Source organism: Panthera leo, chromosome E2 (assembly GCF_018350215.1).
Source record: "Panthera leo isolate Ple1 chromosome E2, P.leo_Ple1_pat1.1, whole genome shotgun sequence".
Lineage (NCBI taxonomy): Eukaryota > Metazoa > Chordata > Mammalia > Carnivora > Felidae > Panthera > Panthera leo.
The window spans coordinates 28,620,325-28,633,794 of NC_056693.1; positions in this window are offsets into that span (position 1 = coordinate 28,620,325).

Below are 13,470 nucleotides of genomic sequence, written 5' to 3' on the forward strand. Positions count from 1 at the left end.
GAAATTTACTGTCAAATTGGTTTCCATACAACACCCAGTGCTCATCCCAAAAGGTGCCCTCCTCAATACCCATCACCCACCCTGCCCTCCCTCCCACCCTGCCCTCCCTCCCACCCCCCATCAACCCTCAGTTTGTTCTCAGTTTTTAACAGTCTCTTATGCTTTGGCTCTCTCCCACTCTAACCTCTTTTTTTTTTTTTTCCTTCCCCTCCCCCATGGGTTTCTGTTATGTTTCTCAGGATCCACATAAGAGTGAAACCATATGGTATCTGTCTTTCTCTGTATGGCTTATTTCACTTAGCATCACACTCTCCAGTTCCATCCATGTTGCTACAAAAGGCCATATTTCATTTTTTCTCATTGCCACGTAGTATTCCATTGTGTATATAAACCACAATTTCTTTATCCATTCATCAGTTGATGGACATTTAGGCTCTTTCCATAATTTGGCTATTGTTGAGAGTGCCGCTATAAACATTGGGGTACAGGTGCCCCTATGCATCAGTACTCCTGTATCCCTTGGATAAATTCCTAGCAGTGCTATTGCTGGGTCATAGGGTAGGTCTATTTTTAATTTTCTGAGGAACCTCCACACTGCTTTCCAGAGCGGCTGCACCAATTTGCATTCCCACCAACAGTGCAAGAGGGTTCCTGTTTCTCCACATCCTCTCCAGCATCTATAGTCTCCTGATTTCTTCATTTTGGCCACTCTGACTGGCGTGAGGTGGTATCTGAGTGTGGTTTTGATTTGTATTTCCCTGATAAGGAGCGACGTTGAACATCTTTTCATGTGCCTGTTGGCCATCCGGATGTCTTCTTTAGAGAAGTGTCTATTCATGTTTTCTGCCCATTTCTTCACTGGGTTATTTGTTTTTCGGGTGTGGAGTTTGATGAGCTCTTTATAGATTTTGGATACTAGCCCTTTGTCCGATGTGTCATTTGCAAATATCTTTTCCCATTCCGTTGGTTGCCTTTTAGTTTTGTTGGTTGTTTCCTTTGCTGTGCAGAAGCTTTTTATCTTCATAAGGTCCCAGTAATTCACTTTTGCTTTTAATTCCCTTGCCTTTGGGGATGTGCCGAGTAAGAGATTGCTACGGCTGAGGTCAGAGAGGTCTTTTCCTGCTTTCTCCTCTAAGGTTTTGATGGTTTCCTGTCTCACATTCAGGTCCTTTATCCATTTTGAGTTTATTTTTGTGAATGGTGTGAGAAAGTGGTCTAGTTTCAACCTTCTGCATGTTGCTGTCCAGTTCTCCCAGCACCATTTGTTAAAGAGACTGTCTTTTTTCCATTGGATGTTCTTTCCTGCTTTGTCAAAGATGAGTTGGCCATACGTTTGTGGGTCTAGTTCTGGGGTTTCTATTCTATTCCATTGGTCTATGTGTCTGTTTTTATGCCAATACCATGCTGTCTTGATGATGACAGCTTTGTAGTTGAGGCTAAAGTCTGGGATTGTGATGCCTCCTGCTTTGGTCTTCTTCTTCAAAATTACTTTGGCTATTCGGGGCCTTTTGTGGTTCCATATGAATTTTAGGATTGCTTGTTCTAGTTTCGAGAAGAATGCTGGTGCAATTTTGATTGGGATTGCATTGAATGTGTAGATAGCTTTGGGTAGTATTGACATTTTGACAATATTTATTCTTCCAATCCATGAGCAGGGAATGTCTTTCCATTTCTTTATATCTTCTTCAATTACCTGCATAAGCTTTCTATAGTTTTCAGCATACAGATCTTTTACATCTTTGGTTAGATTTATTCCTAGGTATTTTATGCTTCTTGGTGCAATTGTGAATGGGATCAGTTTCTTCATTTGTCTTTCTGTTGCTTCATTGTTAGTGTATAAGAATGCAACTGATTTCTGCACATTGATTTTGTATCCTGCAACTTTGCTGAATTCATGTATCAGTTCTAGTAGACTTTTGGTGGAGTCTATCGGATTTTCCATGTATAATATCATGTCATCTGCAAAAAGCGAAAGCTTGACTTCATCTTTGCCAATTTTGATGCCTTTGATTTCCTTTTGTTGTCTGATTGCTGATGCTAGAACTTCCAGCACTATATTAAACAGCAGCGGTGACAGTGGGCATCCCTGTCGTGTTCCTGATCTCAGGGAAAAAGCTCTCAGTTTTTCCCCGTTGAGGATGATGTTAGCTGTGGGCTTTTCATAAATGGCCTTTATGATCTTTAAGTATGTTCCTTCTATTCCGACTTTCTCAAGGGTTTTTATTAAGAAAGGGTGCTGGATTTTGTCAAAGGCCTTTTCTGCATCGATTGACAGGATCATATGGTTCTTCTCTTTTTTTTTGTTAATGTGATGTATCACGTTGATCGATTTGCGAATGTTGAACCAGCCCTGCATCCCAGGAATGAATCCCACTTGATCATGGTGAATAATTCTTTTTATATGCTGTTGAATTCGATTTGCTAGTATCTTATTAAGAATTTTTGCATCCATATTCATCAGGGATATTGGCCTGTAGTTCTCTTTTTTTACTGGGTCTCTGTCTGGTTTAGGAATCAAAGTAATACTGGCTTCATAGAATGAGTCTGGAAGTTTTCCTTCCCTTTCTATTTCTTGGAATAGCTTGAGAAGGATAGGTATTATCTCTGCTTTAAATGTCTGGTAGAACTCCCCTGGGAAGCCATCTGGTCCTGGACTCTTATTTGTTGGGAGATTTTTGATAACCGATTCAATTTCTTCGCTGGTTATGGGTCTGTTCAAGCTTTCTATTTCCTCCTGATTGAGTTTTGGAAGAGTGTGGGTGTTTAGAAATTTGTCCATTTCTTCCAGGTTGTCCAATTTGCTGGCATATAATTTTTCATAGTATTCCCTGATAATTGTTTGTATCTCTGAGGGATTGGTTGTAATCATTCCATTTTCATTCATGATTTTATCTATTTGGGTCATCTCCCTTTTCTTTTTGAGAAGCCTGGCTAGAGGTTTGTCAATTTTGTTTATTTTTTCAAAAAACCAACTCTTGGTTTCGTTGATCTGCTCTACAGTTTTTTTAGATTCTATATTGTTTATTTCTGCTCTGATCTTTATTATTTCTCTTCTTCTGCTGGGTTTAGGCTGCCTTTGCTGTTCTGCTTCTATTTCCTTTAGGTGTGCTGTTAGATTTTGTATTTGGGATTTTTCTTGTTTCTTGAGATAGGCCTGGATTGCAATGTATTTTCCTCTCAGGACTGCCTTCGCTGCATCCCAAAGCGTTTGGATTGTTGTATTTTCATTTTCGTTTGTTTCCATATATGTTTTAATTTCTTCTCTAATTGCCTGGTTGACCCACTCATTCGTTAGTAGGGTGTTCTTTAACCTCCATGCTTTTGGAGGTTTTCCAGACTTTTTCCTGTGGTTGATTTCAAGCTTCATAGCATTGTGGTCTGAAAGTATGCACGGTATAATTTCAATTCTTGTAAACTTATGAAGGGCTGTTTTGTGACCCAGTATATGATCTATCTTGGAGAATGTTCCATGTGCACTCGAGAAGAAAGTATATTCTGTTGCTTTGGGATGCAGAGTTCTAAATATATCTGTCAAGTCCATCTGATCCAATGTATCATTCAGGGCCCTTGTTTCTTTATTGACTGTGTGTCTAGATGATCTATCCATTTCTGTAAGTGGGGTGTTAAAGTCCCCTGCAATGACCACATTCTTATCAATAAGGTTGCTTATGTTTATGAGTAATTGTTTTATATATCTGGGGGCTCGGGTATTTGGCGCATAGACATTTATAATAGTTAGCTCTTCCTGATGGATAGACCCTGTGATTATTATATAATGCCCTTCTTCATCTCTTGTTACAGCCTTTAATTTAAAGTCTAGTTTGTCTGATATAAGTATGGCTACTCCAGCTTTCTTTTGGCTTCCAGGAGCATGATAAATAGTTCTCCATCCCCTCACTCTCAATCTAAAGGTGTCCTCAGATCTAAAATGAGTCTCTTGTAGACAGCAAATAGATGGGTCTTGTTTTTTTATCCATTCTGATACCCTATGTCTTTTGGTTGGCGCATTTAATCCATTTACATTCAGTGTTATTATAGAAAGATATGGGTTTAGAGTCATTGTGATGTCTGTATGTTTTATGCTTGTAGTGATGTCTCTGGTACTTTGTCTCACAGGATCCCCCTTAGGATCTCTTGTAGGGCTGGTTTCGTGGTGACAAATTCCTTCAGTTTTTGTTTGTTTGGGAAGACCTTTATCTCTCCTTCTATTCTAAATGACAGGCTTGCTGGATAAAGGATTCTCGGCTGCATATTTTTTCTGTTTAGCACACTGTAGATATCGTGCCAAGCCTTTCTGGCCTGCCAAGTTTCAAAGGAGAGATCAGTCACGAGTCTTATAGGTCTCCCTTTATATGTGAGGGCACGTTTATCCCTTGCTGCTTTCAGAATTTTCTCTTTATCCTTGTATTTTGCCAGTTTCACTATGATATGTCGTGCAGAAGATCGATTCAAGTTACGTCTGAAGGGAGTTCTCTGTGCCTCTTGGATTTCAATGCCTTTTTCCTTCCCCAGTTCAGGGAAGTTCTCAGCTATAATTTGTTCAAGTACCCCTTCAGCACCCTTCCCTCTCTCTTCCTCCTCTGGGATACCAATTATGCGTATATTATTTTTTTTTAGTGTATCACTTAGTTCTCTAATTTTCCCCTCATACTCCTGGATTTTTTTATCTCTCTTTCTTTCAGCTTCCTCTTTCTCCATAACTTTATCTTCTAGTTCACCTATTCTCTCCTCTGCCTCTTCAAGCCGAGCCATCGTGGATTCCATTTTGTTTTGCAATTCGTTTAAAGCGTTTTTCAACTCCTCGTGACTGTTCCTTAGTCCCTCGATCTTTGTGGCAAGAGATTCTCTGCTGTCCTGTATACTGTTTTCAAGCCCAGCGATTAATTTTATGACTATTATTCTAAATTCACTTTCTGTTATATTATTTAAATCCTTTTTGATCAGTTCATTAGCTGTTGTTATTTCCTGGAGATTCTTCTGAGGGGAATTCTTCCGTTTGGTCATTTTGGAGAGTCCCTGGCGTGGTGAGGACCTGCAGTGCACTTCCCCTGTGCTGTGGTGTATAACTGGAGTTAGTGGGCGGGGCCGCAGTCCGACCCGATGTCTGCCCCCAGCCCACTGCTGGGGCCACAGTCAGACTGGTGTGTGCCTTCTCTTCCCCTCTCCTAGGGGCGGGATTCACTGTGGGGTGGCGTGTCCCGTCTGGGCTACTTGCACACTGCCAGGCTTGTGGTGCTGGGGATCTGGCGTATTAGCTGGGGTGGGTAGGCAAGGTGCACGGGGGCTGGAGGGGCAGGCTTAGCTTGCTTCTCCTTAGGTGATCCACTTCAGGAGGAGCCCTGTGGCAGCGGGAGGGAGTCAGATCCGCTGCCGGAGGTTTGGCTCCGCAGAAGCACAGAGTTGGGTGTTTGCGCGGAGCGAGCAAGTTCTCTGGCAGGAACTGGTTCCCTTTGGGATTTTGGCTGGGGGATGGGCGGGGGAGATGGCGCTGGCGCCTTTGTTCCCCGCCAAGCTGAGCTCTGCCGTCCGGGGGCTCAGCAGCTCTCCCTCCCTTTGTCCTCCAGCCTTCCCGCTTTCCGAGCAGAGCTGTTAACTTCTGACCTCCCAGACGCTAAGTCGCGCTTGCTGTCGGAACACAGTCCCTCCGGCCCCTCCGCTTTTGCCAGCCAGACTCGGGGGCTCCGCTTGGCCGGCGAGCCGCCCCTCCGCCCCGGCTCCCTCCCGCCAGTCCGTGGAGCGCACACCGCCTCGCCGCCCTTCCTACCCTCTTCCGTGGGCCTCTGGTCTGCGCTTGACTCCGGAGACTCCCTTCTGCTAATCCTCTGGCGGTTTTCTGGGTTCTTTAGGCAGGTGTAGGTGGAATCTAAGTGATTGGCAGGACGCGCTGTGAGCCCCGCGTCCTCCTACGCCGCCATCTTCCGAGTTCACTCCGAGTTGTAGTTCTTTCTATATCGTGGCTACCAGTCCTTCATCAGGTATGTTTTCCAAATATTGTTTCCCACGTCCATGATCACCTATTAATATTCTTTTTTTAAATTAGTTTTTTTTTTGAGAAAGAGAGAATGGGGAGGGACAGAAGGAGAGACAGAGAGAGAGAGAGAGAGAGAGAGAGAGAGAATCTTAAGCAGGCTCTGCATTGAGCCCAGGCGGGGCTTCATCCCATGACCCTGGGAGTATAACCTGAGCTGAAATCAGAAGCTGGATACTTGGGTCATCGGGGTGGCTCAGTCGGTTAAGTGTCCGACTTTTCCTTTTGGCTCAGCTCATGATTTCACAGTTTGTGGGATCCAGTCCCATGTCAGGCTCCGCACTGAGAATGCAGCCTGCCTAAGATTCTCTTTCTCCTTCTCTCTCTGTGCCCCTCCCCTGCTCCCTCTTTCTCAAAACAAATAAATAAACTTAAAAAAAGTTGGACACTCAACCGACTGAGCCACCTAGGCACCCCAATATTCTTAATGATGCCTTTTGATGACCTTTTTTTTTTTTTTATCTGATGGAATCTAAGTTATTATTCCTTTCTTCTATTGCTATTACTTTCTGGGTCTTGTCCAATAAAACATTGCTCACCCTAAGGTAGTGAAGATATTCTCCTATGCTTTCTTCTACATAATTACAGTTTTAGCTTTTATATTTAGGACTTGGCTCTGTCTCATTTTTTTGCATATGGTCTATATGGTGGGAAGTAAGGATTGAAGTTCCTAAGTTCCTTTTGTTTGTTTGTTTGTTGTTTTGAGAGACAGAGAAAGAGAGAGAGAGAGAGAGAGAGCACGTGCGCACGCACACAAGAGGGAGAAGGAGAGAGAGAATCTTAAACAGGCTCTATGCTCAGCACGGAGCCCAACATGGGGCTTGATCTCACCACCGTAAGATCATGACCTGAGTCGAAATCCAAAGTCGGATGCTGAACTCACTGAGCCACCCGGGTGCCCTTTGAAGTTCCTTTTATCCCGGGTGTTTATCCAGTTATGTCAGCACTATTTGTTAAAAACATTTTCCTTTCTTCATTGAACTGCCTTGATGACTTTATTGAGAATGAAACGATAGTATATGTGTGAGGTTTTGTGCTCTCTAGTCTATTCCATTGATCTATTTGGATAATGACCATACTGTCTTGATTACTATAGATTTATGGTAAATCTTGAAATGAAATGGTATGAGTTCTTCACTTTTGGTCATTTTCCCTCAAGATTGCTTTGGCTATTCAAGGTCCTTTGAATTTCCATTTAATTTCAGAATCAACTCATACATTTAATGTTTTTTTTTAAATTTATTTTTGAAAGAGAGAGAGAGAGAGAGAGAGACAGAGAATGAGTGGGGGAGGAGCAGAGAGAGAGGGAGACACAGAATTCGAAGCAGGCTCCAGACTCCATGTTGTCAGCACAGAGCCTGACGCGGGGCTCGAACTCAAGAACCATGAGATTGTGACCTGAGCAGAAGTTGGACGCTCAACTGACTGAGCCACCCAGTAGCCCCTCAACTCATACATTTATACAAAAATAAACTGCCTACAATTTTGATTCATATCGTGTTGAATCTTTATATTAATTTGGGGGATAGTAAACATCTTAGCATCATTGATTTTCCACTTCATTTATTTAAGTTTTCTTTCATTGCTGTCAACATTTTTGAGTTTTTTAGTTCAGAGTTTTTGTCCATATTTTGTTACATTTATTTCTAATTGTATTATGTTTTCATATTATTGCAAATAGTATATGATTTAAAATTTTATTTTACGGCCGCAGTATTTTATTTACGACTATATTAAAATATAATTGGTTTTTATATATTGATCTTAACATGTGCAGGATTACTAAATTCCCTTATTAGTTCTAATGGAGATTTTGTTAGGTTCCTCAGGATTTTTCTGTATGAACTCTTACGTAATCTGTATATAAATGTAGTTTTTCATTTTCAGTATATATGCCCTGCAATTCTTTTTCTTACCCTATTGCACTGACTAGGATCTCCAATACAATGGTGAATAGAAATGCTGAGAGCAGACATGCTTGCCTTATTCTGATCTGAGGGAGAAAGTATTTAATATTTCATTATTAAGTATGACAAATGTAGATTTTTTTGAAGTTTCCTTTTAGTAGAGGACATTATTTTTGTAGTTTGCTGCAAGCTTTTGAGTGGTATTAGACTTTTTCAGGTGCTTCTTGTGAGTCTATGGTTTTTCTCCTTTATTTTGTTAATGTGATGTACCTTTCAAATATTAAATCAATCTGGTATGCAGAGATGAATCTCACGTTTTTGCCATGATGTGTTGCCTTTTTAAAATATTGCTGAATTCTATTTGCTAGCATCTTGTTAATTATTTCAGTGTATAAAAGGGGATTGTAATATTGCACATTTTTCTTTTATTGTAATATCTGTGTCTGTGGGTTTTTTAGTGGTATCTTATCTTTTTAATTATTAAAATATACATAATGTAAATTTCACCATTTTAACCATTAAGAGAATTTTTTTAATGTTTATTTATCTTCAAGAGAGAGAGAGAGACAGAGCATGAGCGGGAGAGGGGCAGACAGAAAGGGAAACACAGAATCCGAAGCACGCTCCAGGCTCCGAGCTGTCAGCCCATAGACTGACGTGGGGCCCAAACCATGAGATCATGACCTGAGCCAAAGTTGGACACTTACCCGACTGAGCCACCCAGGTGCCCCACCATTTTAAAGTACAATTCAATGTCATCTAGTGCATACACAATGTTGTGTGACCATCACAACTATCTAGTTCCAAAGTATTTTCGTTACCCCAAAAGAAAATTTCATATCCATCAAGCAGCCCTTCCTATCCCCTCTGCCCCCTGGCCCCTGGCAACCAGTAATCCATTTTAGGTCTCTGTGGGTTTGCCTGTTCTGGATATTTCATATACATTAATTAAACAATATGTGACCTTTTGTGCCTGGCTTTTCCTACTTGGCGTAACATTTTTAAAGTTCAGCTATATTGTAGTGAGACGAAGTGCTTCCTTCTTCGTTATGGCTGAATGATACCCCGTTGTATGGATATACTATATTTTGTTTATCCATTCATTAGTTGATGGACATTTGGCTATTTCTACACTTTGGGGATCATGAACAGTGCTGCTAGAACATACAGGTACAAGCTTTTGTGACAAAGCCTGTTTTCAGTTATCTTAACTGTACACTTAGGAATGGGATTTCGGCATCATATGGTAGTTTTACGTTTAACTTATCGAGGAACTGCCAAACTTTCCAAAATGAGGGCCTTCCAAAGTGGCCCTCATTATCCTCTCGCTTGCAATGTGTGAAGGCTCCAGATATTCTACATCATCGCCATCTCTCGTTATTTTCCAGTTAAAAAAAAAAAAGTCATAGTCCAGCTAGTGGGTATGAAGTGCCATCTTACTGTGATTTTGACTTGCGTTTCCCTTAGACTAATGACACTGAGCTTAATTTCATGTGATTGTTGGCAATTTTCATACCTTCTTTGGAGAAATGTCCATCTGAGTCTTTGTCCACATTGTGATTGGATTGTTTACCTTTTGGTTGTTGCGTTGTAAGATAATAGGTATTGGATACCAGATCCTTATCAGATATATAATTTGTAAATATTGTCTCTTATTTTGTAAGTTGTCTTTTTCACTCTCTCGATAGTGTTCTTTGATGCATAAAAGTTTCTAATATTTGTAATGGATCCTTTAGAGTTTTCTATAGATTGAATCTTCTCATCTGTAAATAGATATAGTTTTACTTCTTCTTTCCAGTTTTGAACGCTTTATCTCTTTTTCTTGTCTAATTGCTCTGGCTAGAACTATTTCAGTGTTGAATAGAAGTGGTGAAAGCAGCATCCTTGCCTTATTCCTTAGGGGAAAAGCTTTCAGTCTTTCACCATTGATTATGATGTTAGCTGTGGGTTTTTCATGAATGCCCTTTACCATGTTGATGAAGTTCCCTTTTCATTTTAGCTTGTATCATGAGAGCGTGTTGGAGTGTGTCCAATACACTTTTCTGTATCATTCTATTAATGTGGTGCATTGTATCCATTAATTTTTGAAGGGTGAATCGTCCTTGCATTCCTGTTAAATTTTACACAGTCATGGTGTATAATCCTTTAAATATGCTCCTGGGTTTGATTTGCTAGTAGCTTATTAAGGATTTTTACGTCTATATTCATAAGGGATGTTAGTCTAGAGTTTCTTGGATTGTTTTGTCTAGCTTTGGTATCAGGGTAACACTGACTTCATAAAATGCATAAGGACTTCTGGAAGAATTTCAGAAGATTGGTATTAATTATTCTTTGTTTTGTATATTTTACCAGTGAATCTATCTGATACAGGCTATTCTTTGTCCAGAGGTTTTAATTCTTGATTCACTATGTTTACGTATATATAATCTTATAGCTTTATAAATCTTAAATCTTATAGTCTTATCTTTACGTATAGACTTATAGTCTATTGAGATTTCTATTTCTTCTTGAGTCAGTTTACATATTTTGTATGTTTCTGAAGATTTTCCCATTTCATCTAGATTTGTTGGTGTGTAATTGTTCTTAGTATTTTCTTTTAATTCTTTTCATTTCTGTAAGTAATAATTTTCAGTAGTAATGTCCCAACTTTCATTTATAGTCTTAATTATTTATATTTTCTCTCTCTTTCTTTTTCTATTATTCTAGCTAAAAGTTTGTCAATTTTGTTGATCTTTTCAAAGAACCAGCTTCTGTTCTTACTGATTCTATTGTATTTTTATTTCATATTTTATTTTGCTGCTCTAATTTTTATTATTTTCTTTCCTCAGCTAGCTTTGGTTTTAGTTTCCCCTTTTCCCCCTATCTTAATGTGTCAGGTTAAGTTTTGATTTTGGATCTTTCTCCTTTTTAAATATGGGCATTGAAAACTATATATTTCCTTTGAGGCTGCTTTTGCCACATATGATAATTTTTTGTATGCTGTGTTTTCATTTTCTTGTGTCTCAAAATATTTTCTAATCTCCCTTGTGATTTACTCTTTGATCTATTCGTTATTTGAGTGTGCTGTTTCATTGTGAGATGTTTGTGGATTTTACACTTTTCCTTTGTTACTGACTTGTAGTTTCCTTCTTATTAATGGATGGAGCCTTTTACTAAAGTCTTTATTTGTCTCATGTAAAGAATTTTGACTTTAAGTCTATTTTGTCTGATACTAGTTTGGTCATCTCAGCTCTCTTTTGGTTATTATTTCCATAGGTAATCTTTTATCATCCTTTCATTTTCCCTTATTTGAGCCTTTGTACCTAAAGTCAGGGTCATGTACATGGCATATAGTTGGATCATGTTTTCTTAATTGATTGTGTCAATCTCTTCCTTCTAATGGAAGGATTTAATCCACTTACATTTACAGTGATTGCTGATGAGAAAAGACTTACTTCCACCCACTTGCTATTTGATTTCTGTGTATTTCTTTTTTCTTCCTCAATTCCTCCTTAATACCTTCCTTTGTGTTTGTTTATTTATTTTTCTGGTGTATTCCTTTGATTCTCTTCTCATTCCCTTTGCTGTGGCTTTTACAGCTTATTTTCCTAGTGGTTACCGTGGGGATTACAATGAACATCCTAAACTTATAACAATCTAACTTGAATAAATACCAACCCAGCTTCCATGGTGTATAAATCTCTGCTCTTATACAGCTCCATCACTTCCCTCCTGTATGCTGTTATTGTCAGAAATATATCTTTATGCATCATGTTTCTATTACCATCAATTAATAGTTGTTTCATATATTTATGTTTTAAGTCACATAGGAAAGAAAAAGAAAAAAAAAAGAAGAGGCACAAGCCAAATATACAATAATATTGGCTTTCATATTTTCCTATGTAGTTACCATTACTGGTGTTCCTCATTTTTTTCAAATGGCTTCAGGTTACCGTCTAGTGCCCTTTCATTTCAAACCGAACAAATCACTTTCAGATTTCTTGTCGGGAAGGTTTACATAGGACAAGCTCCATTAGCTCTTGTTTATCTGAGAATAACTTCATTTCTATTTTATTTTTGAAGGGTAGTTTTGCCAGATTTCTTGGTTGACAGGTTTTTATTTTCTTTCAGCACTTCAAATATGTTGTCCCATTGCCTTCAGACCTTTATTGTTTCTGAAAGAAATCTGCTGTTAACCTTGTTGAGGATCTTTTGTATGCTATAGGTCACTTCTCTCTTACTGCTTTTGAATCTTTTAATCTTTTGGCAGTTTGATTATGTCTTGATGGATCGCTTGGAGTTTATCCTACTTGGGCTTTGTTAAGATTCTTGGATTTGTGGATTCAGGTAGGGTCATCAAATTTGGGACGTTTGGACCCATTACTTCTTCAAACGTTCCTTCTGCTCCTTTCTCTCTTCTTCTGAAACCCCTGTTATGTATATGTTGGTGTGCTTGGTGGGGTCCTACAGGCCTCTCAGTCCCCATCATTTTTCTTCATTCTTTTCTCTTTCTGCCCCTCAGACTGGATAATCTCGTTCAACCTCTCTTCAAGTTCACTGAGTTTTTGTTTTTGTTTTTGCCCACCCAAACCTGTTATTGAACCCCTCTAGTGAACTTTTCCTTTCAGTTGTACTTTTCAACTTCAGAGTTTCTCTATGGTTCCTTTTTCAATCATTGTAATCTCTTTATTGATATATGTTAAAACATTATTCTCTTGATTTCCTTTAGCTCTTTGATTATATATAAGACAACTGATTTAAAGTCTTTGTCTAGTAGGCCTATGTCTGTTCTTCCTCAGGGAGAATTTCTACAAATTTCTCTTTTTCTGTGAATCAGCCAGACATTCTTGTTTCTTTGCATCTATATTTTGTTGTTCTTGAAATTGGACATTTTGAACATTAAAACGCATACCTCTGGGGGCGCCTGGGTGGCTCCGTTGGTTAAGCACTGACTTCAGCTCAGGTCATGATCTCATGGCTCATGAGTTCCAGCCTCACATCGGACTCTGTGCTGACAGCTCAGAGCCTGGAGCATGCTTCGGATTCTGTGTCTCCCTCTCTCGCTGCTCCTTCCCCACTCCTGCTCTGTCTCTCAAAAATAAATAAACGTTAAAAAAATGCATACCTCTGGAAATCAGATCCTCCTGTTCTCTTAAGTTCATTGTTGCTGCTTGTGGTTGTAGTTGTTTGTTTAAAGACTTTTCTCAACAAAGATTATATTCCTTGTCCTCTGTGGTCGCTGGAATCTTTGTTCTGTTAGATTAGTAGTCAGGTAGTGATTTGACAGAGATTTCCTTAAATGCCTGGAATAAATACACACACACACACACACACACACACACACACACACACACTACAAAAACCAAACCAAACCTCTCCCTGTCTTCACAGATGGATGCTGTGTTGGGGCATTTCTTCATTGCTTAGTCATGTCTTTTCCTCTCTCTCTGTCCATTTCTAACTCTGCTGTAGCCTTCACTTTAGGCTTCTATGGAGCCTAAATGTCAGCTAGAATTAAAAGCATAGAGTCTTAGCAGGTCTTTTCTAACATTTATC